The 22,733-nt window shown below is 36.0% G+C and overlaps 1 protein-coding gene across 9 annotated transcripts in view; it reads right to left on the bottom strand.

The window, feature by feature from the left end:
- The window catches only part of dmd (dystrophin), a 195,984-nt gene that overhangs the window by 95,383 nt on the left and 77,868 nt on the right, over positions 1-22,733 (bottom strand). The window lies entirely within an intron of this gene.

Genomic DNA, 22,733 nt, shown 5'->3' with positions numbered 1-22,733 from the left:
GCGTCTGCTTGTAGTTCAGGTCAGGAATTGCAACATATCTATGTAACCTTACCAACAAGCACTTCTTATCTGGTTAGCACTGAACAATAAAAGTCCTAGTATGTCATGCAAAATTCCACATTTTGCATAGCCATGAATATATAATGCAGCCCTATGAATAAATAATCCCTTCATTTACACCAATATTAGACAAACTAACAGGAGAAAAAACACAATGCAGCCACTAGAGAGGGACAATATGTTGTCTTTGCAATATCAATGTGTGCAGCAACTATAACAATCCTATCTACTGTAAGCGACATTCATTTACACTCACATAGATGCTACATTGTAGCAAGTTAGCTTTGTTTTTTAAATAAACAATAATTGTGCCCAATACCAAAATAATATTTCAGAATTTGCAAAAGATAAAATTATATCTAACATTTGTTCATTGTCTTTTTTTTTTAACTTTGCTGCATAGATCTGTTTAAAATACATTATTCTACTTTTAGTTGGGTATCACAAGTCTCAGCTGGTAAATTATTTGGCCTAGCTGCTGAATTAGAGTCTTATTTTGTTAGCTTGTTAGTTGTACTTTTTAAAACAGGAAAAGTAAAAACTCCCTTTTAATTTTATTTGTGTATTTCACAACTGTAAGTATTTACAAACAGCCAAATTTGTCTTTCTTGTGATAAGGTGAAAGTATTCTGCTATCATTTAGACAGCTGAAGGGCAGTGTGCAGCGACAGGTGGGAGAATGGAGGAAAATGTTTTACCCTATGCTTCATACAGAAAAATAAAACCTAGGTTACTCTGGCACCTTGTCCAGCATAAATTAAAACATTAATCCAAGGGAACCATAATTGAAATTTGAATCAGGAACTTTTTAAAAGCTTGCAATGCCCTGAAACCAGTAACTGGATCTTGTTAAAGTGTGTGCTGCTTAAGATTATTTTTAATTACTGATAAAAAATGGCTGACTATGTAAGAATAAAAAAGATTTTTTAAAAAGCATCTACTTCCTAAAAGTTCATATTTTTAATATTTATAGAATCACAAAATGATTTAAACATTTGGCAGCAAAGCTTCTGAAGCAAAAAAATAAAAAATACTGTCATTGAATTTTAAAGACTATCGACTTGCTGAACTGCCTGAATTGTAAAGCAAGGCCCTGCTGAGACATCTCATCACTGTGCTCATCACTGTGCTCATCACTAATGCTCAAAGGCTCTTGCGCCCTTAGTTTTTCATTTTATTAAAATTTTCCTCCCAACCGGACATTTTTACCAATTCTTCTGAAATTTGCTCAGTATCTTAAGGCTCTTTGTCATTCAGCAGATAGCTGTGGTGGTGGTCTGTACTTGTAGTAGATCTCATTAAACCTAATGTGATTGTTAATAAAGCTGTTGTAAAGGTAACTAATTTAAAACAGACGGCAGACACCTGCTGAGTTCGGGAACAAGCTCTTTAGAGGTTAGGTGACTAAACCAATTACATTAATGTAATAACTTCTAATTAAATACAAGTCCACTGTATTAAAAAAGGAAGAATAGAATTGTTCTGCAGAATTATGACATGTAGACAATTATTTTAATTTAAAGCTAATGAAAGGGGGTATTTGAATATGATAATTCCCAAATAAGTAACAATGAGCTAAATATAATGACTGTTAAACCAGATTTATAAAATAAAATTAAAAAAACTATGGTATACAAAATGCAGATGGCCCAGAAGGAAAAAAATATACAACAGAAAACACAACATGTATCCAGGGTAAAGAGTGTATATCTTCACCAAACCAGAAAAAAACATTTTCAAGTTTTTGATAACAGCCCTAAGGGTCGTACAGTGCTGCTCATGAATCTATACATAATCTAAAAACATCATAAAAAACTATTTAAAGTATAACCCCTAGAACAATTTAGAAAAGTTGATGTACAAAAGATGGAAAGTTGGGTTTTTGTGCTTTATATCAAGTTAGAATGTTATTTCCTCATCAAAAACATACCTGAAATGTTGCTTTGATTCTTTCACGCATGATTGAGGAATCCTTGAATCCTTTCATAACAACTGAAGGTAATAATTACATGATTGTGCTATAAAATGACACAATGTGTCAAAAAAATACATAATCCCACCCTTTATAGCCACCATTACTTCCACATCTAGATTAAACATTATTGTTTTCCTCAAAGAGTAAGCTACTGGAAACCAAAAGTAGCACTTAAGAGGAACAAAAGGTTGACCTTCAAATCCTCTGACACCATGAACTCCTATAAACTGGCTGTCTCTTCACATTTTGTTTACAGTTAGCTTTTACAGAAGTGTGAGACATGCTGTTAAGCTCTGCTGTGACATTCACTTCAGCTCTCTGACTGAAACAATTTATTCAGGGTTCACATCGTTCAGCGGAGGGAAAGACTTTCTGAACCGAGTGGCCCCGCTGCTAGCAGTCCGCTCTGAGAGCGCTCAGACAAAATAATCTTGACAGTTTCTGTGCGCCCCTAAATAACTTTTCCATTGATCCAACAGAGGCTCCAACTGAGATCTCAAGATGATGCCTGGGAATTAGAGCTTCATTACAGTTACAAATCTATACGTAATAGGCTTCTTGTTGATTGAATACCATTAGAATTGATGACTGCATCCCTTATTCTGCTTCTCCCTGTGTCAGATTTCATCTTATGAGAATATGCTTCAAACTGCCAGTAAAACTAAATACGAGGAAAAAGGAGCACAGATGTCCTAATAGGTGACACACATTTCCATTTATCAAGAATTAAAGCCTACAGGGCTGCACACCACAGCCAGTTCCTTTCCAGGTCCCTGTGGACCTGCCACTGGGTGGGACAACAGCGCTTCAGTTCAGAGGAAAGATAAGACCCAACACACACAAACCCGCCCATGTTCTCCCACAAAACAACTCTGATTTTCCAAGAGAATAAAACACGTTCCAGATACTCTAATTTAATACTGAAAAAGCAGAAAAATCACACATTAGCCTAGATTAGTGAAAGGAAATCCTACGGCACAGTTCATCTAAAAGCCGTACCAGGGGAGTTCCTCGTCAATGAGATTTTAAAGTGTGAACTCTTTACTGAAATTACATAAATTCAATCTTTAACTCAATCTGGAGGACACCAAGGCGTTCCCCAGCCAGAAGGGATAAAACATCCCTGCCACAGGTTTTAGATTTCCACCTTGTTGGTGGTATCCTGATCAGACGCCTGAATCAAGGAAGATTGCTTTTTCAATAAGAGGAAGCAGCATCTCAACTAAAACCTCTCTCTTCCCTGCTTAAGCCTGAAGCCATTCACTCCACACAGAAATCTCATACCAGTCACATGTAACCAGAATTTCTTTTTCAGTCGTGATCTATATTTCATAAACACAGACAAGGATTGCAGGATACAGACCAGTAAACTCAGAGCTTTGCCTGTTGGCTGAGCTGTGTTCGCCACAATAGACTGGAGCAGCACCCACATTCCTGCAGTCAGGATCCCAATCTGTCAATCCACCAAGACATCTGAACCCCTCTGCTTTAGTCAGATGCTGATCCAGGGGGAACAGGTCGAGAATCATTGCTTCAGATTTGTAAGAGACAGTTCTCCTCCTCACACAATCATGAGTTTTTGAACAAACCAACTACAAGTTGGGGATTCACAGAAACAGTGGCTGGTGACTGGAATTATTGCTTTTTGTCCATTTAATGCTGTTTGCCCATCCCTACTTGGAGTTTCCAGATTGTTGGAAACTCTAAAATCTTTTCTGACTTTTATCCAAGTGCTACCAAGTAGTGCTAGTGGTTACAAAGGAAGGACAAAAATGTTTGTATCACTTTGAGGTGTTAGAACTACTTAATGCAGCAATTATAGTAATTAAGTGCTAGATTAGGAAAGTAAAAATAATGCTATTTGGGGAATGTATCCACATACTTCAAGATACCAGGGTTTTTCCAAAGCAATGGACATATAAAAGGTTCACTAAATAAGACAAACAGCCTCTTTAATGGAGTTCTTAAATTTTGTGGCTCAGCATTAAACAGACCATTCACTTCCAATTCTTTGCTCTGATAACTTTACTCTATATTTGTATAACATATTTAGCTCCAAAGAACCATGAATTATTCTTTGTAAAGCACTTCAATACCCGTGCAAGGAGAAAATAAGCTCAGTGTACATGTTGGAACAGCTGTAATAATGGCAGGAGGCACCAAAGAGGAAGCAATGACACTGACAAAGTGGGCAACTAAGTGTTTGACGGGTTCTTTTTATTACAATGCAGCTTTCTACTTATGTGCTTCTGTGTTTCTTCAACACCTCAGATTCTCCGAGCTTAGAAATCATAAAAACCATTCTTCCATTTTCTTACTCATATTCATCTTCCGCCTCTGCTCCTGTTGGTAATATATTATTCTATTGCTTGATTTTCTTTTTTTTTTTTTTTTTGCCTCCTTCACTTCCCAGTTGGTTTATAGCCCGGAGAAGCTGAGTGAGATATCCAACCACCACAAGTCGTCCTTTCCCCTCAGCTCCTATTACCACAACAACTGCCTGATGGTTGGCTTATTACTTCCTTTAATGTTTACTGTAGGCAAGCCTCTCTATTCCCTTCTTGTTTTTTCTGTCTTGCTTTACTCAATTACTTTAGCCATCAGTCAAACATGACATTGACTGACTTCTCTGTCTTAATTTGTTTGTCTCCTTTACCTTAGTTGTCCTCCCCCTTATATATGCTCACTCTCTCTTTCTCTCTGCATTTATGCAACAGTCTTGACTTTTTAGCACATATAGCAGTTTTATACCATAAGTTAGAAATGACTTGCTGCTGCTGCTCACCTCACCCTGCTCATTTAATGGTGTGTAATCTCCAGCGCCCAGACTTAGATTAGATTTGACTCAGTGTCATCACAGCAGGAGGATAAATTTCAGTGCATGTCTGGAGTTTATTTTTTCTCCCCCGCTGAGGTTCCATAACAAGTTTTTGTGAAAGTCATCAGTGTGCAGCACTTCTCACACTTGCCTACATTGATGGTTGCTCAGAGCATATATAAATATCCAACTCATTTCAGTTTCTTTTAAAATAGGGAAACACAGAACAGCTATTTTATGCTAAAATGAAAATAAAAGAATCAAAAGAATCAACATGTCCTGTGTTTTGTTTCCTCTCTTCTTAAATCGAAACAGTAATATTCTCAAATCATCATCATAAAAATGCTACAGTGAACCGAAAGACCTTTTGCCAATGCCTTTTTCCGTAGCTCCAATCTTCATTATTCCCTGCTGACTTCCACACAGGCAGAAAATTGTCAGGTTTCTCCCCAGGGAATCACATCCAACTCAGGAAAAATACACCTAAAGTTATTGTGGTACAATCCCCAAACTTGCCTGAAATGCTCCCCTCCACAGGAAGCATTATTTTTCTGTCTTTTTTTTAGCATGTACACCTCTGCTGGAGTCTTAGAGATGTAAACCAACTAACATTGACTGCCTCGGGGGTTTGCTGTCATTGCAGGTATTCAGGAGTTTTTTTATTTCTGTCAAAAAGCCTTTTTTCCACACGGCCCATTCAAAATAGAAGTAGGAGCAAGAACTCCCAAAGTTTTTTACAAGCAGCCCAATTATTGAGATAAGTTCTGGTTAGTTGACAAAATAATAGTTTCCTGTTCCTGTTGACATGGAGGACAATCATCATAAATTTTAAGCAGATAAATCTACAGAGCTGTGGCAAAGTATTTTTCCTTTATATATTTTTTTTCTTTTTTTTGTTACATTGACACATTTAAATAATTCACAACAAGTTTTATCAGTTTTGGAGCATGGATAGCATCTCAATTCAATTTAAGGCCAGATTTTTACCAAGATAATTTGAAAGTCTTTTTTTAAGGCCCTTAGAGAAATTTTGGACCTTTATTTAACTGTGTAACCAAAGACAGGAGTGTTATAATATCTTGCTTTTGAAATCTTTTTTCCCCACTTTAATCTTATATGCTTTATATATTTACTCTGGCTATGATTAAAATTATTTGCTTGATGATGTATTACTTAAAAAAAAAAAAACAACAACAAACAAACATGGAAGCAAACATTGCATTTACATTGGATAATCAACAAGATGAGAAGAATATTGACCAACGAAGGTGATCTTACTCATCTCCTACAAGCTAGATCCTAAAAAAAAAAAAAGAAAAAAATGGGCTCAAAGCCATTCTTTTATTGTTAATTTTGGGTGGAATCAGCTTGAAGGATTATGAACTCATGATGTGAAAATAAAATTACTTATGAGATTCTTGCTGCACCTCAGGTTTTTATTAAGGCAGTTACTTGGATCAAATGGTTTCCCTCTTGGTGTGGTATTTTATGTCACACTGTTTCACAGGAGCACGAGTAAATTGAAAGTCATTTATCACTGCTACTCTTTGATCTCGCCTTATCAACTATTCCATCATTCTTTCCAATGACATTCCACACAGACACTCAGTCAGCACACAGTTTATCATTTAGCAATGGGACAGGAGACAATGCAATAAAATTTGATGCCCCTTGTTACTGTGGTTGCTGGCTCAGTCTAGGACAAACCGTATCCCAGTCAACACAGGATGGGTCAGTATGCAGGCTCAAATCGCTTTAAGACTATATTCATTTAAATAATTCACCAGTAATTATATAAATGCATCTCTTATGCAATAATTCCTGTAGTTTGTTGAAAATGTTAGTGATTTACAGCAATTTAAGACATAAAACTGATTTTAATGAGCTAATATTTTTACATTTTTAGTCCTACTTCTCTAAGAAAGCCTTTCTGTTGGACCTGTTTTCTATGCAGCTGATGTCAGAGTGCGTAGTGAGATCACGACTCCATTCTTCATCTCTTTTTCATTACAGAAGGTCTTTTAGGAAATTGTTATTTACATGCAAATTACTCTCACCTATGAAGAGAGCCTTTAGCTTTCACCCTGACAGCTAACAATACCACACACAGCAAACTGATTATACGAGATACATTATATACACACAATCAATTTATAATGTGTGATGGGTTATGGAGTATGGTATTTTGTTTCAAATATTTAAGATATGACCTATGAAAAAACTTAAAGAAAAAAAACACAGTGAATGGGCAAATTATCTGTAAATTATTTGGAGTTAAATTCCACAGAGAAATTCATTAAGATATTAAACTACAAATACTGAACTACAAATAGGTGGGGCTCAATGGAAAACTTGGAAAAGAATATATTATATTGTGATATAAAAATTTGGAAAGGGCAGCATAAAAACATGGCATGACTGTGATAGATTAATATGTTGACTGTATGTGAAATAGTGCAGAAAATTCACAACAAAACTTGCACTATCAGCAGATACCATATTTGTTCAAGAGCAGAGTATAAAATGGGTCTTTAAATCTTGTTCAAGCACATATAACTCTGGGGGTTACATAATGTTTGACAGGACCAATTATAGAGAAATTGCTTCCTGTCTTTAGTTCAAAACACACAACTGATGTTACATGAATCATATCCCCAAATTACAAAGTTGCCCCAAGAACTCACTCGACCATTTTCATCAGTCAACAGAAAAAAGTTTTTTGCAGATCCACCCCTAAAATGATTATAAACAACAAATAAACAGCCTGGAATAGAAAAAGGAAAATCAATTTGTCATATCTGCTGGCAAGAGAGGAAGACAACCTCACTGAGGAAACTAGGGCAACATGCATTCTACTTTCAGTCACATGTATGACATGCAAAGGCAGAGGGGCCAGAGGTTGGTGGGGAGGGAGATCTAAAGATCAGAAAGACTGTGTGTGGCCTAAAAAGACTGACATCCTTTTTTTTGGTTTGATTCTCAGAGGGAAATCGGTTTGAGAATGTGCCAAGATACACACATCCTCCAGTGTGATCTGCCGGCTCGTTTTCTCTAACCCCAGACTTTTTGACTGATCAAATGGAGGCATGCTCTCAAAACCAGCGTTGTGCAACATATCAAGATTCTTTAGCGCTCAGAAAAGTCAATTACTATAATTAGATGAGGAGACAAACAAAAAGCGTGATGATGAAATGTGTGTTCACAGGGGAATAGTTGTGAATACATAAGAGTATGCGTGAATAAATGTGTGAGATCTGGAATGATTGGCACAAGTGCTCCACTTTAGGGCTGTAGGATGTGCATGTGCCTTTTTGAAAAAGTTAATGAACAAACAACAGCTGCTTCCACTGCTGTGGATCAGAGACAGGAGTAGTGGGAGGAAAATGAAAAGATAAAGAGGGAAAAAGGAACACAGCTCATGTTGGTCTGGGCCTCTGTATGACACCAGCGGTTAAAGAACAGAGACTGAGACAGGCCAGCAGAGGCTACAACAGCACAGAAGGAGGCATACATGTTATGTAAGTATGTGCCTTTGAAGCCTGAGAGCAAGGCAAATAAACATGTTAATCAAGTTCCCGTTCCACATAGAGATGTGCGACAATCTTTTACTTTGGGGATGTCTCAAAATTACTGAATGCCAGATGGTCTCATTCGGAGCTGAGACCCAAGGAACATTTTCACCTAAAATGCAACTGTTCTCAGAAAATCCTGTTGTTCCAGAGCAATAAGGAAGAAAGGGAAATGTCAAATATAACAAATTTCTTTGCCTCTGCAACTAAAATGCTACAACTAAACTGCCTAAAACTCAGCTTAGTTAAAGACCTTACATGTATATGACCTCTCATATAACACAATGTCCAATCATTATATGTGCACAAAGTCACATTCTAATCATTAGTTAAACCAAGATAAATATCTCTCCAATAAACAGTAGAACAAGGTGGATGGGAAGTCCCAGGTTTCCCCGCAGAACATTGTCCAAAGCATCAAACAGCCTCTCCTGCTACTCTTACCAACAACTTCATCTAAGAGATCTTGCCGCCATCTTCCACCCCTTTTAGGTCCAGTTCAGATGTCAATATGCCCTTACAGGTGTCATCATCAGGGTCTTGATTTATCTGCAGATATGCAGGCATGTATGCAATAAAAGGCAATTCATACTGTATATCCTAATGTATTCACATGTCCTAGCCTTTAATTTCCCCCTGCTCTAATTCGACCATTGTCTGTTGCTTGGGCCTCTTAATATGTGACCACAGCAGGGTCGGAACACCTTGACATTGAGCAGTTTTGGAGATGATGTGATCTAATTATGTGCACATCATACTTAAACCCTCATCTTACTCAACAAAATATGTGTTGCTTGCCTATTTTTTATTTTTATTTTAAAAGACAAAACCTTCATTTGCTCTTCAATATATCCAACCAAAGTCATGAAGAAATAATCTGTGCTATTCACATCATTTGTGAGGTCATGTCGTTGTGCCTAATCAGCGTACATCCACACTTGTTACTATTAGTCATCACTTTCGTCAGTAACCTTGGTCTATCTCCAAAAAGAAGGGAACAAACATCTTATCAACACACAAGCTCAGAGTTGTGCAGATTATCCTCATTTCCAGGCCTTTTAAAAGCCAAAGTCTGTTCACTTAGGACATTTAGTGTGTTGGCTAGCAAAACATGACTCCTCTTTGTAAAGCCTGATTAATGAGGTGCCCTTTATTAATAACTACAATCAGTGTAAAATTATTGAAACATGAAATGTCAGCAACTCTTTCAAGTGATTTTATGCTCTCCAGTCTATTTTAATCAAACATTTTCTGTACATTCAATGCAATAGAGCAAGCATCGACATTATTAACGCTCCATCAATAAACACAATAACACGAGTTTCCGCTCACTTTCTCTCTGTGGAATGCTCATATGTATTTATTATCTCAGAAGACAAAAAGGCACAGAAGACAGTATAGAAGAAATCACTTAAGCTTCTGAATGAAACAGGCAATGGATGGGATTGAAAGAACTTCACGGTGATGAAATTAAAACACTTTGGCACAATTTTGTTTTGATTAAGAATGACTCAATGTGACAGTTGCTCATGGCAAAGATGCAACTGTGACTAAGCTTCGGCTTCCGACTGTAACGTCATACTAAGGTGTATTTTCGTCTCTTGGAAGGGAAGGCTATAACAAATCCTCAGAAATATTTATTGTCATAGAAACACAAGGGGCAGTTGCTAAACAGCCGGTTTCTGAATTTATCAGGCCTGTATAAGAAGTTTCAAGAATAGTTTATGCTACACTAAATAATCCTACAAGATGTATAAAGCCAAGGCAGCCTTAATATGAACCATTTCTATTAATGGAAAATTGGTTCATGGCATCTCCTTTGAGCTGTGACTAACCTTTTTTTTTAAGGGTTAAGGAGAAAGCTTCTGGAGGTAAGTGGAGAAAAGGTACTCTTTACCATTTTACAATCAGATGCTAGTTTTAAGACCTTCCTGTTCTTAAACAGAACTAGTAAAGCTTCTAGTGGGATGTTTAGCTTCTCGTCAAGAGTAGGCCTGTCACGATAACAAATTTTGCTGAGTGATTAATTATCTAAACAATTATTACTATAAACAATAATATTGTTTGAAGACCTTTTTACACTGATTTAATGGAAATGATGTAACAATGCATGCGATTTCCTGCCAAAGATAGAAACACTTTATTTTCAAAAGAATGCTTAACACTGGAACTGAAAAACAAAAGAAACAAAACAATCAAAAATAAAATGGATTCTCAGTCTCCATTAACAAAAAATTTACTAGAATAAAAACTAAACAACATAAAGCCAAAGTGGAAATAAATACTGCATTCAACCAAAAGAGTGCAGAAAATGAAGTCTGTATATTATATTGCCCTTCAGTAATAATTAGATTTAAATAGAGACGATGGGCACATGCAATAGTTCACACTGCACGATTTTCCCCTTATGACAATCTTAGAACCTTGGCCGTTCTAAGATTGTCGCTTGCGATTTCATAACCGATTATCCTGTAGTGTGTTACGGTAGATTATCGCTCCGATCTAAATCAGGGGTTTTCCCCAACTGGGAGCGTTAATGCAGCCCATTGAATGTGACAGGTAGCCAATCAGAAAGCGCGGATTCCCCTCAGTGCTTTCAGAGGGGAAAGCATGGAGGGGAATCCCAAACAGCTGACACGGTGCAACCGGAAGTCCAGCGGTCATTGGAGATGATATGTGGAAACAACATTAATGTTTATTCAACATTTCGTGCAAAGAATATAGAAATGACAAGGGGAGCAAAATTGCTACCGCAGTTGATAAACCCGGTAACTGTTCAGCTGTTCTTCGTTAACGTGACATAAATAGATTATAATGATTTTCATTCAGGCAGGACTTTACGCTGACACTAGCCACATGCATTGCAGGTAGATTGTAGTAAAGCATTGATTAATGCCTGGTTTTAAAATTAGTTCACTGAACTTGTAGCCATTATTTTGTGCCCATTGTTGGACACCACACAGCAGGATCGAACCCGATCGAACTGTTATACCTAGGATTTCTGTCGGCTGATGTGTGGTCTGTCAGGTTTTGAAAATGGGCCGACAATCGGCCGACAACTCTAAGATCATGTCTTGTGCGCTGGGCTTTACACTAAGAAAATGAGAAAGCGGGGATCAGTGGAGAGCACCTTTTTTCATTCAGTGTCATTAACAGAAAGAAAAAAAGGCCAGGAGAAACAATAAAGCCGATAATTAAAATGAGGTCGATAGTTTTAATTTATTGTGCGATTAATTGTTTATTGCGACAGGCCTATTCAAGACGATAGTTTATGACTTTTTATTTTAAAAAGATGCAGATGAAGTGAGGAAGAAGTGACGAAACAATAAATCTGCAGAAAAACTGCAGATTTTTCTGCACCTCCCTCCCCTTCTGGTAGCTCTTATGCTAAGCTAAGTACAGCTTCACGAAACTGTACCTGGGGGCTAGTAGGTAACTACTTGGTGAAATACTGCCACCTTCTGGCAGTGTTGTTAGAAGCACATTCCTATCAGGAGTCCATGGAAAAAAAGACAGCTATTTATCAAATCCATAGCTGCATATAGTACTTAAATCTGCACACAAGGTATGTGTAATAAACAACAAAGATCACAATGCGATAAAAAGCATTGTAATGATGTAATGTGATGACATTAGGAAGCGAACATAATTCCTGTTCAAATTAATGCATCTTTAAGCACAATTCAAATTCATTATAAACAGCAGCTTCTCCTAGTTGCATGTTAAGCTCAAGTGGCTCATAAGATGGAATGCCTCCTAACAATTCTCTGCTTTAATCCAGTGATGTGTCTAGATCTAGGTTGGCTCACAAAGTGGACCCGATGAGGGTTGAAGAAAGTTAGCCTTCAGACTTCAGTAAAAGAAAAGCGTTTTTAATTCAGGAGGACAGAGCATTAAAGCACAGTAGCCTTCACCATATGCTTCAATAGGAGAAAAGAATAAAGAATCTGAGGAGAGCATGGCAATAAGGAGACAAGGAAGAGACAGAGGCAGCTGTAATTGTGTTGTAAAGGCAAAAAATAGGACAGCATACACAAGGAGCATTATCAATGAGAGGAAAAGTGTCGATGGAAAAGTTTTCAAAAACTTCTATTCAAATGCCCTAGATAAATTTGAATTAAGAACCACAGAAGATACAGTACAATTTTACTATATTTTTACCAACTGAATTTTATCCTTAAATCAAAGTTCTCAGTTAATTTCCCTTAATTTGTTGAATTAAGTGTTTCATACCATCAGTTGTTTTGTAAAAACTATTAGAAACCATTTTTCTATTGTTATAAATACTGTTGTCAGTTTTTCTCTTAATAACTTAGTAGTCTATTTTTTGGCTTCATCATCCACACAATCTTTAGTACTTATATTCAATTACTTAAACATTGAAAAATGAAAGCCTATTCCTAATTACAAACAAAAAAATGTTGAATCCAGAAGGTGTAAGAAAACAATCTGACATCTCTGTTGTTGGGAAAACATGTAGACTCACTTTAAAATGAGAAATGTTATCCAATAGTCTAATTTAAAGTATATGTTTTCACAATCTGTATAAAAAAAGGCAGAGGGGTGGTGTAAAATTGGATTTTCTTATAACTAGTGATTGCAAGTTTCAGATTTGTTATAGCTTCAGCTGCTTTCTGAGATGATGATTCAGACGATCAGATAAAACATGATAAACGTAGAAAAGAAAGAGCTGATATCAGCCAAGGCACAGTTTTAGTGATGACATGCATGGATGTAGCCACACATACACACATTTTTCTTCTTTTTAATCTGTAAAGTGGTGCCTTTGATCTGTTTGGATGAGAAAACATTGAAAAGCAGCAGGAGTGGGAGATGAAAGGCCTGTCCAATTATGGGGAACTAAAGCGATTCCTAAAATAAGCATTCGTTCATAAACACTTGTACACATTAGTTTGAATTATGGAAAAAGTTCATACACTCACAGTTCTCTGGACTTAAAAAAAACTAGAAATCTGCATGAACACAAAATCAGTTAATCATTCAAACGGAGAAAAAGTTTGATATCATTACAGCAAAGAGTTTAGATTAAAGACAACATTAATAGGTATATCTGCTAAGCCCTGAGGCAATATTTCTTCTTTGACTTAAGGATCCAGAAAAATTTATACTTTAGCTGTTAAATGTCTAATAATTTAACACCAATTTAAACTGATTGGTGCACCAAAAAACAAAACTACCTTCAAATACATCTGACCCCTTCATCGTTTATAAGCTACAACCCTCAAACTACAATATTCCAATTACGATCATATCTTCTGGGTTAGGCTTCATTCTAACAAGCAATCATTTACAAGAAGCTCTGACGAATTAAACACAAAGCTAAAGGGCAGCAGTAATTTCTACAAGAAGACAACATCATCCATTTGTTCTGAATGACATTTTACAGCATTGTATGTGCTCAACTTCCGGTTGTTGCAATGGAATAATTTTCATGCCCAATTTAAACAGATTGTTCTTTGTTTGAATGGCAATGGATTACTCGTTAGCTTGTCATCAATTTCACGCTTTCTGCTAAGAGCTTGTCTAATCAAGAGGCTTTTCCTATTATTATACTGTGCTGATGCTTTATATAGAGCCCAAAGCTGACTCTTAAATGGCGACACAGTCACCACTGTCTTTGATCAACATGCTGTTAACATCAGTCCTGAGGTGAGCTTATAAATAGCCAAACCAGCCTGTTGGGTATGACCAATCATTGTAATAAAACACGCAACAAGACTTTATAGTGGAGTTTGCCTGTCTATGTGGCTCATTAATGATATCAGTTATTTGAACTTGTAAAGCTGTTGGTAATTAGCCATGCAAATATAGTGATGAACCATGATCATCGTATTAGACTGGGGCAAATACTGATGTTCTCTTCACCACTCACAGTTACACAGCTGACAGTCAGTTTAGCTTTCCCTGCAGATTGAAAACAAGTTTTTTATGTAGGATCTACATAAAAATACGTGTAACTCAACCTATTTAACTATATATGCTCAATAAAAAAATTTAAAATGGACTTTTTCTGCTAATGGTAATGTTTTCAGACAAAAATCTATTGCTTTTACATCTAAAGATATCATAACTGCAATACTATAAAACACCATAAATAATAAGCTTTATAAAAACTATTTTAGCAAAACATTAAATAAACATTACCATGATGATATAGCTGCATAAGATGCTGTTATTTGATACTTTTGAATTTAATGTAACAATAAACATGGTGGAAAACTGAAAGCACCCACTATCCCTGCAGTAAAATGTGGCGGAATCTTTGTTTGGGGACGCAGGTTTTTTGTTTTTTTTTATTTTTGTGAGGGGTTTTTTTTTGTAAGGATGGAGCACCTGGTTGGAGTTGATGGACTGATGAATGGAGCTAAACAAAGGGAAATCCTGGAAGAAAATCTATTAGAGGCTGCAAAAGATTAGAGATTGAAGTGGAAGTTCACCTTCCTGCAAAACAGCAACCCCAAGAATCAAGCCACAGCTACAATAAAATGTTTATACATGTGTTAGAATGGCCAACATTACAGTCTAAACCCATATCCATTTGACAATCTGTGGCCCGATTTAAAGTTGAATCCTCACAGGCATCTCCCAAACCATCTGACAGAGTTTGAGCTATTTTATGAAGGCTAATGAGCAAAAAAAATCCCCTCTCTAGATCGTGGCTCTGCAATAAGTAGAAGGGCTGAATACAAATGCATGCTGCATTTATAAGATAATTTGTAAAGTATGACAACCATAAATCCTTTTCCTTCAATTTCACAAATATGTGCTACTTTGCATTGGTCTATCAAAATCCGTAGCAGTTGTTGGTCGTAAATTGACAAAGTATGAAAAGTTTGTCACACTTTGTTATGCAAATATGTAATGTTATGCAAGTACATAACATTTGCATTTTATGTACTTACTGAATACAGCTTAGTATTAAATAAAAATAGCCTGCCCGACTTCTGAGTAAATGTCAAACTCAGGGCCTCAGAACAACTTCAGACCTCAAATTAATGCAGAAAAAAAGAATCCAGGAATTAAATAACCTTCCAGGTCAAAAATCCTTTGTATTACTGATGAGATGTTTAATGGAGAACATAGTAAGAGAAAAAAAAACATAGGCCTTTTCAAGACACATAAGTTGTAAGTGGCAGTAATAGCCATCAGGGTCATGTAAAAGACAGAAAGCATTTTTTAATTCAAGCACAATTTGCATCTGGTTGGAGCTTGTGAGTATGAGTGGTGTCAGCAGCTGCTCACCTTCTGATACTCAATTAAACCCTTCTCTAACCCCAAGTACTTTAGCAAATGCATTAGGCGAAAAAACGAAGGACATGCAGAGTCAGTCTCACAATTTTTATAAAATGTGTTTGATGTCTTCAGATTGTAAGTAAAAACTGTGAGATAATCGGTTAATGAAGCAGTAACTGTTTGAACAAAGCTTCAAAAGTTATTTTATATAACATATAAGCTGAAAGGTAAAGAGGAACGCATAAAGTGGAGGAGAACTGAGTCATGTGAAGTGATTACTCATCTGTGGGAGGTTACCACAATCTGCAACTGTTGAGCAAATACAAGTGTTAATCCACTTCACAGTGGAGAGATTTTACGGCATAAATGCTACATGAATGTTTAGCATCTGAACAGGATTTTAATCCAGTTTACCCTTTCTGCACGCATTTCTCTCCACACATCTGATTCTGACAGAGTAGATTCAAAAAGAAATATAAAGCACTTCCCGTCTTTAAAGAAGCCTGAACTGCTGACTTGTCCTTGCTGATGAAAGCAGACCCAGTAATTGAACCCAGTACGAGGCTCAAAATAATGAAATAATAACCTGCTTTGAAGAATCCAGGACATCCTGGTGATAGCTGCTTACCATCACAAATCTTTCCAAACGCTCACGCTGGAAATCTGCCGTGGCCTTGGCAAAGAACAACTCAGCTGAATGCAGACAGGGCAAGGCGAGGCGGCGCGTGGGCGAAAATTAAAAACTAATAACTGAGTTACTATCGATGTCACGGCCATCTTTGCTTTACAGCTGATCGAGAGGAAGGGGATTATGCCTGTGTAACTACATTTGAGAAGCAACTCTCTGCACTTATTTTTTCCATTATTCTCAACCAAACACCATGACTGTCATCAACACCACTTTGCGTCTAGCGGCAGGACGTGATTTACGCCCTGCGCTTTTCTCCGATAGTCCACTTAACCCTGACTGGGAGAGCTGTGATGAAGTAATTGGCTTGACTTAAAGCCCAATCTCTAAATCACGTTCTGAGTAAACTTTAGAGCCGCATTTCTAACTCGCTGGACATTCGTTTTCTCCGCTCGGCTTCTTTTCCCTGACAGAGCACTCTTTAGACACATTAAGATGCTCCGAGGCATTAAAATTGACGCAAACACTAACAGGAGCTCCTCGCAGAGAGCTCCTGATCTTTCACTTACACAAAACAAACAGCGAAGTGCGTCTCGCGATGAGCAAATATACTAAACGCAATGGCCCAGAGTAATAGTCAGTGCTACAGAGCGTCTGAGCTGGAAAAAACTCTATTGATTTGGAATCAAAAGGAGACGCACTAAAAGCTTCAGGACTGCTGCACAGATGCTCCTCGTTCTTCGCTTGTATTCCGTTCTTTATAAACTGCTTCCCTTAAAGAGCAAAGGTAGGTCAGATTAGAAAGATGCCCTTCAACCTGTAGATAAGTTTTGGACCAGTTCTTTTTTTATCACAGACTGAAGGGAGAAAAATGAAGTGTAAACAACAAATGAGGGTAAAGAAAAAAAACTTTGCAAATAAACAGGGGAACAGTTTTTATTCTTCTTTGCCATATCTCTCTGACAAACTGTATTCTCAAACTCGGGTGTGAAATAATTTATGCACATAAATAACTCATTGTTTGTGCAATAACTACTGTCGGCTGGTTGTTGACAGTGTATTACAACAGGCAATATAAAATACTGGTTAAATACTGTATGAGTTCAAACAACAGACTAAAAATCTTACCCTATAAGAGATATATTTTGATGTCTGAATTAGATAAATTAATGCTTCAGTTGCCCAACACTGAAATCACTTTTTTTTTTTTAAGTTAAAACTCCCACCGTAAAATGTGGTAAAATTATTTTTATGAAAATTTTATATAGCTTTACAATAATTTTTTTTTTTTTTTTTTACGTTTGGAGCTAGAACTTAAGTTTAACTTTGATAAATGTCAAAGACCCTTTTTGTAGAGAAATACACTTTTAAACTGTGAGCCAGAGTGAAACTAAATTACCTGAAACAAAAGAAAGGAACTTGGCAAATGCCCTCAAAAGCCACAGTGAATTTCTGAAATCATCCAAAATTCAAATTTAAATAATGCCAAAGTCTTTTTATTTTTAAATTGTGGATAATTTTACATATACTGTATATATATATATATATATATATATATATATATATATATATATATATATATATATATATACACACACACACATTTTGAGACTCAAAAAATTATCCACTAGCCATATTTAAATTTGAATTTCAATTGACTTCTCTCACGTGTTTTGTATGCATTTGCAGCCATTTGCCACCTGTTTCAGTTGAAGTTGTTTGATTTAAAAAAAAGTGATACAATTAACTTTTATTATTTTTATTACTTTAGTTTATTTAGTTAATAATAATAAAAAACTTTTTTATTAATATAATTTTTTTTATAAATGTAATACATTTGTCAGAATAGCAGAGTGTAAATTTAGTAAATGCACATTAGCACTTAATTAATGACAAAGGCCTCAGTTAAACTTTTTTTTTTCAATTGTGTGATCAATAAAAAAAAAAAAAAATGATTTACCGAAAACAAAATGAAGCAATAGCGTTGGACAAGTTCACTGTTATAATTTTTTTTTCTTTAATTTAAATTATGGTAAATTAAGCGTAAAATTGCTAGAAGTTTTCCAATTTCATGGCTAATTATTGCAGAAATGCGCCTGAATCAGAGAGCAGACATTTTGCAAGTGTTTGTGGAAGACCCATTGAATCTAAAAAAAATTTTTTATTAATGCTAAGAGCCCTAATTGGACAAACACATTTTAAACTTTGTGAAACACAAATCTCCACTCTTGTGAATCTCCACTCGACCTGGGAAAAACTATTATTCAAATTAATTTATGAACATATTTTTAAAGGTTGCGTGATTCATTAATTTAATAATTTTTACCCAAATCAAAGAGAGGAAATTGAGCAAAGTTCATAAATTAGAGGGACACCGCTCATTTAATCCAAGTTTAAAACCACTAAACCCAGCAGATTTTATAACCACAGAATAAACTATTGATAAAAGCAAACATGTAGGACATAAAAACTGAGAAAGCAACATGATTGTCACTTGACTTTTCCCCCAGCATTAATGAATATGTTCGATACTCAAGGCAAAAAGGAAACAAAAATATTGCACAACAACTTCAAAGATACTCCTGAAGGTAAAAGCCAGTCAGACTTCAATGAAACAAATTCTTGTTCGACTGTAATGAAACAGCAAAGTTAGAAAGAAAAAAATGAGTGTGAAGCTTGTTATTTGTAAGGTTTTCCAGGTTGGTGTATTGAGGGGAGATATATCCTCACTTTATTAGTTTTATAGGAACAACAAGTGAGTTTGCAGTTGGTAAAAAAATGCAAAAGTGATACAAGCAAAGTGATTAAACAGTTTTTTAGTAAAAACTAAAGTTTCTCAAGGCAAACTTTCTTGCAAGAACATATTGTCACCATTACAAATCAGTGTTTCTTAGAGATCAAAACAGCTTTCCTTAGGCTATGTTTTTTTGTTTGTGCTGGCTGTGTTGTGGAGGGTTTTTCACTCTTTCCAAACTAACATCCATGAAATATAAAGCAAATGTGCAATTTCTGCCTGAATAAATTTAATTTTACCACAACAGTCCAAAGAATACTCTTCATCTGAGAGACAGCATCATGAATATGGCATTTCCTTTAAAAAGCAGATAATTTAATGTAACACGAGCTGCTAAAAGCAAATCTCTAAATACCACTGTAGTGGAAAGCCATTAAGCAGCGTGAAGTAATGAATATTTCAAATTTTTAAAAAGGAAACTGCTACTTTTGTCACTCAAGCACCAACAAGAAACTCGGTACACACAGGTTTCAAGTAGAGATGGAGAAAACAAACCATCAAGGCCATGTCTTAACTGTGCAACAAGCAACAGATTAGATCAGCACCTCAACACTTTAATACATTTATCCAGGGTTCCTGCACATCTTTATTTAAGAATTAAAAACTTACAAAGGCAACAGTCCAGAGATCTTATGTCTTTAAGTCAGTTTTTACCAATCCTTTTATCACAAAATTAGAAACTAACAACTGAGTTACTATTGATGTCGCAGACGTCTTTGCTAAGAACAAGGAAGAAAAGAAAGATGGGACACAAATAAAGACATAAGAGTAACAAGGAGGGAAACAAAAACAAATAAGAAAGGAAGTAAAAGCACAAAAAGAAGGAAAGAAAGAGGGATATGATAAAAGTAGAGTTTAGGGAATGAAGGCAGGTGAGGAAGAAAAGGACATTATAGAAGGAAGTATACAACTTTGGAAAGTGGGAAATTAGGAAGGGAAGGGAAGAGAATAATGGGGAAGAAAACAAAATGAGAAGGGTGGAAGGAAGGAAATCATTTCTGTTCAATCATTTTCCTAATTTTCAATCTAATCTGTCTTGTGACAGAGCAGCAATAAAAGCACAGCTATAGTGTGTGCATACATAAACACCCTGCATGTGTGAGCATGTGGTTTGTTTTCTTTAATTGAGGTGAACTGAGCAATTAGGTGATGAGTGGCACGTCTATGGAACGGTTAGAGCCTTAAATTGATTTTCTATCAGCTGTAGGCTCAGGCCCGTCAGTACAGATGTAGAAACAGAAGCAGAAAATAACCAAGTCTTACAACACCAATAGTCGTCCCACCAAAGTAAATCACAGCATTCAAAAGAAATATTTAGAGAAAAATAAAGAAACAGTTTATCTACACAGATAAAATGGGCCCCATCTTTTCCGATTGCTATGTATGGCGATTGGAGAAAAGCAGTAAGTGAAACTCGCATAAAAACAGAGGAAAACTGGTTTATACCACAGACGCAGCCTGAAGCCATCTTCCATTACCCCAACTATTTGTCCCTTCGATTCTGTCCCTCTATACATGTGGCTTCCAGAAGCAATTTAGTCACACAGCACATAATTCCAATATCTTTTATACTACTGGGAAAAACACGATTCTGGTGGCTGGAAGACATCCAATCAAACTTACAGCTATTTCATATGATAAAAATGGCACTGAGGCAGCAATGAAGCCCAGGAGAGCTTTGGCTGGACGTTACTACTCAGAAAGAAATTATATCTTAATACCAAGCGCATTACAACTACTTACAATTACTGCTGAGAACAGTGTGCTCAATCATCTAAGGAGATAAGCAAAAAAAACAATTCATCCTAATTTCAAACAGCTGCATGCTGTCTGGGCTCTAAAATTAAGACAATAAAACACAAGTTAAAATAGGAAAAGAAGATTGTTTTATTAAAGTGAAGCAAGTTGCAGTGCTCCTTGCTGAGGCCTGGAATAATAAAGACAAAGCAGATCATTAATTTTTTGTATGTTCTTACATATATTTCTTTATTATAATGTATTTACATAGCCTTAAGAAAGTATCCAAAAAATGTTTATGTTTTGCTACATTAAAACCACAATCTTTTATTGGTATTTTATGTGATAAGATTGTGACAACATAGCACATAATAGTGAAGTATAAGATAAGTCATATTTCTCAAACTTTTTACAAACAAACATTTAAATTTTGGTTAATTTATTCTGAATCCTTACTTTCTAGAACAACCTCTTATTGAAGTGACAGCTACAGGTGTGTTGGTGCATGCATGTTTCTGAAAGGTCAAAGTTCTTCTGGGAAGGTAAAACTTCATCTCAGCTTCGTTTGAAGCCACATGAATCCTCTTATTTCAATGAGAACAAAGATCGTAAAAGTTCAATGATGCATCCAAATGACAACTACAATGCCTTTGTGTCAAAAAGATTAATCTGAGGTGAAGTTGGACTCTGCAGACAGACATATATATTTTATAAATCATGTCACTGGCAGAAGACATGAGGCAGACAGAATGTAAAAGTTTTCCATTGTTTAAGAGCCATCTTACCAACACATACTGAAAATGACTTTGGAGAAAAATTGCTGAGCTAAAAAGTAATGTACTTGAACATGAGGCAGAAGAACACACTATACAAGAACAAATACGGAACAAGTGCCAATGAATGCAAGGCTCAAAATGGAACAAGAAAAAAACAAACACATTTTAGCGAAGCGAACAGCCACTGAGACCAGCAGATATGACAAAATATATGGTATCAGCGAGATTCCCGAGGCGTGTGCGTTCAGATAGTTGACAAGCTAAAAATTGTCACCCTGTCAGAACGATGTTTATCCTCATCTTCAGACGGTAAACTCTCCATGCTGTCAAGACAGATTAAAAAAGCCAAAACCAGTATTTTCACTGTAAATACAACAGTGTGCAGTACCAAAGCCGAAGGGTTTGTGGTGAGTGCAACAAGTTTCACTTTTTGCTGAACAGAATATAAACAGAAACAGAAATATCACTTTAATATAACATCCAGAACTAAATACTAAAAATACCTGTAAATTGATGTTTTATCTTTATTTTTTTATGTTTGTGCTGCTTGCATTAAACTGTCTGCAATTATGCTTAATCGTGTGGAATCTATCAGTATTTGCAGTCAGTTACTGTGCTCTCCACAATTACAGGGACCATTGGCAAAGATGTGAACAAAAGCCTGAAAATAAATTGTTCTAATGGAGATTTGGACCAAAGACATTCCCTCCTGCACAAGTAAGTTCCTACAATCATCCTGCTCACTGTGTGAGGCAGCAAAAAATACAGACCAAGAACTGTAAAATATATGGCCAATATAGTCACTGTAATGTCAATGTATACAATACTCATAGTTTAAGTATTGGGATTGCTATATTTTTGTTGGCTAATACATTCCAAGAGTCACAAAATCACACTTTACATGTCACAAAATATTTTTTTTTATCCAGTTGAGATAAAACAGGTTTATCACAATTGATTTTTTTTTTTTTTGCAAAAACTTACAAAACATCATTGTTAAAAAAAAATATTGTTATGACTCCAGATATCAGTAACTTTAAGAGCCAACTTTCTTGTACCCATGTCTTGATTTATGAGGATCAACACACATCTGACCTACCTGAATGGCATGTTTGCTTACCT

The sequence above is a fragment of the Xiphophorus hellerii genome, chromosome 15 (assembly GCF_003331165.1).
Source record: "Xiphophorus hellerii strain 12219 chromosome 15, Xiphophorus_hellerii-4.1, whole genome shotgun sequence".
NCBI lineage: Eukaryota > Metazoa > Chordata > Actinopteri > Cyprinodontiformes > Poeciliidae > Xiphophorus > Xiphophorus hellerii.
This window is presented reverse-complemented; position numbering and strand designations above follow the sequence as displayed.